Genomic DNA, 2500 nt, shown 5'->3' on the forward strand with positions numbered 1-2500 from the left:
CCCAAATATTTAAATGCTTCTCCGGGTTGCGTCATGGGGAGACTTTGTTCATCAATACGCAATCCCGGGTCTTGCAAGTGCCATGTCTTATTTTTGCAGACGACCTGAAATGTTGCGCACTTTTCGGCTTGTATGCTCATACCTAATTGTTTTAAATATTTATTTAATTTATTTATTTGGCATGAGGCTGCTTCTTTGTCTTTTGCTATTAGAACCAGGTCGTCTGCAAAGGCGAGAATGGAAACGTTTTCTTCTCCCAACTTCAGGCCCTCCGTCGTCTCATTGAGATGGTCTATGATGGGGTCAATTATTATATTAAATAGCAAGGGTGACATAGGGTCGCCCTGCTTGACCCCTCTGTTTAATTTAATTTTTAAATTGGTACCCTTGGTTTTTATATCCGTCCAGCAGTCCTTGTACATTTGTTCAATGTATTCGGATACTGCTGGCGGCATGCCCTTATTTTGGAGCCCATCTCCAATCGCTTTATGGGGGACTGTGTCGAACGCCTTGGTAATGTCAACGACAGTCACCACTCCACCCGTGCTTGTCTTCATGTCTTTAATGGCTGCCTCTAATATTGCTATATTTTGTTTGCAGCCATCTTCTTTCGTAAAACCTTTTTGTCTTTTACTATTCCGCACGGTATTTCTTAATCTTAAATCCAGCATTGCTGAAAATATCCTACCCATTAAAGAGCCGATTGTAATCGGACGCCAGTTCTTTATTTCATTTGTATCTTTACCGGGTTTCGGTATTAGTGTGGTCCGATTTTGTTTCCACTGGGCAGGATAGGTGCGGAATAGCATTAATGTATTCATAAATTTACATAGGACATGAAGAAAGCCGGAGGCCCTCAAGTGTGCCTTGGTGATGCCGTCGACACCGGCCGCCGTATTGTTCTTAATCTTTTTCATTTTAGCGGTTAGTTCGTCCATGGAGATGGGTTTCCAAATTGTATTTAATGGGGAGACTATACTCGGTCCCCCACCGAGTTTTGGTAGACCTATTAGGGGTCCCTGCTCCCCCCATAGGTTATTATAGAGTGACTCTATGTTCACTTTATCAGGAAGCTCGATTTGCTTCCTTTCCTCTATAGTCTCCCCTGCGACCGCCATATCCACCAATTTTCTAGGGCACTTATTATATAATTCCTGGTACCGAGCATATCTATATTTAAGATAGCGGGTGCGGTCGCTTTTTCTTTTATTTCCCCCGCTATCATCGCTCCTTGAAATCTTTTGTATTTTGGGTCCGACGCTCAAGGCCTTCTCTACCATGGCGTCGAGTACCCGCTCGGTATCCAGTGGTTCCAAATGGGCTTTCCTAACCAACTCCTCCATCATTTGTTCCAGGAACCTAAAACTGTGGCTGTCTTCCAAAGGGTTGGTTAGTATTGCGTCTCGGAATGTTTGCTGCCAGTCATCAGCATCAGGGGACTGGACTGGCTCGGACGCTCTTTCACTTAATTCAACAGTGGTTAAGTCATCGTATGGGTTTGTATCCGGTTCCACCTCCGGTTCCACCTCCTCAACCACTGTTTCTTCCCTCTGGGTGGGCATCAATCCGATGAGTCTCCTTTTGTCGCCTATTTGTTTTGCTGTTTTTGTTGTGAGGAATCTGGCGATTTTAGCATTAGGTTGTCTTTCATTTTTAAATTGTTCATATAGTACTGCCAGTAACTGTAATTCTTCCTCCGTCCAGACCGAGGCTCTATTGCCTGGACGTGTAGAGGTTGCCTCCTTACACCTCTTTTCATTCCTCACAACTGGGTGCCTGTGCCGCTCGTGTTGAGAAAGGCCCCTTTGTGTGTTAAAGGCAACCCCGCAGGTAGCACAGCGGTATTGTGAGGCTTCAGAGTCGGGTGCTCTCCCCTTACATTTGGGAAGGTGGCATCTGCAGCCATGTAACTTATCGAAAATTTTTTTGCAGTTACTGCATCTCCACCCGACTCTAACCCCCGTGTGACACTGGTCTATATGTCTCACGAGGTCGGCCACCTGTAGGAATTGCCTATTGATATTTTGGCAAAACAGGCATCGGATCTCCGCACCCAGAGGCAAGTCCACAATCATGCCATAATCAAAATCAGTGGAATTGCCAGAGTAGTCATAATCGGCCCTCCTGTCCAAAGCGGACAAGTCCGCCACAGGGGCCCCAGGGCCGGGGGTCCCTGCGTCCGAGGCTTCATTGTTAGTTTCGTCCTGCATGTATGTTTGTCCTTTTTCCTCCTCCTACAACAAGCCCCGTTCATTCCATTCCAATCCTTTAGAGTAGCCATGTCGTTTAAACCAATCCGAGGGCAGAGTAGCCCTCATTTGCCTGGTACCACCTATTCCATCTCGCCTTTTAAGACTTCGACACCAAATAATAAATAAGGAGCACTAAGTACTCATAATATAATTGTCGCCATACCGCCAAGATACAATTTTGAAAAGTTAGGGCACTTCGTACCCTGAACCCAGTCAATATAAGGGCCTCTCTGCCCTAGCTCTGGAAG

At 45.8% G+C, this 2500-nt stretch overlaps 1 pseudogene; it reads right to left on the reverse strand.

Annotated features, from left to right (window-relative positions):
- LOC143262921 (large subunit ribosomal RNA) overlaps window positions 1–2500 on the reverse strand; it is a 9408-nt pseudogene that overhangs the window by 3720 nt on the left and 3188 nt on the right.

The sequence above is a fragment of the Megalopta genalis genome, unplaced genomic scaffold (assembly GCF_051020955.1).
Source record: "Megalopta genalis isolate 19385.01 unplaced genomic scaffold, iyMegGena1_principal scaffold0242, whole genome shotgun sequence".
Taxonomy (NCBI): Eukaryota; Metazoa; Arthropoda; class Insecta; order Hymenoptera; family Halictidae; genus Megalopta; species Megalopta genalis.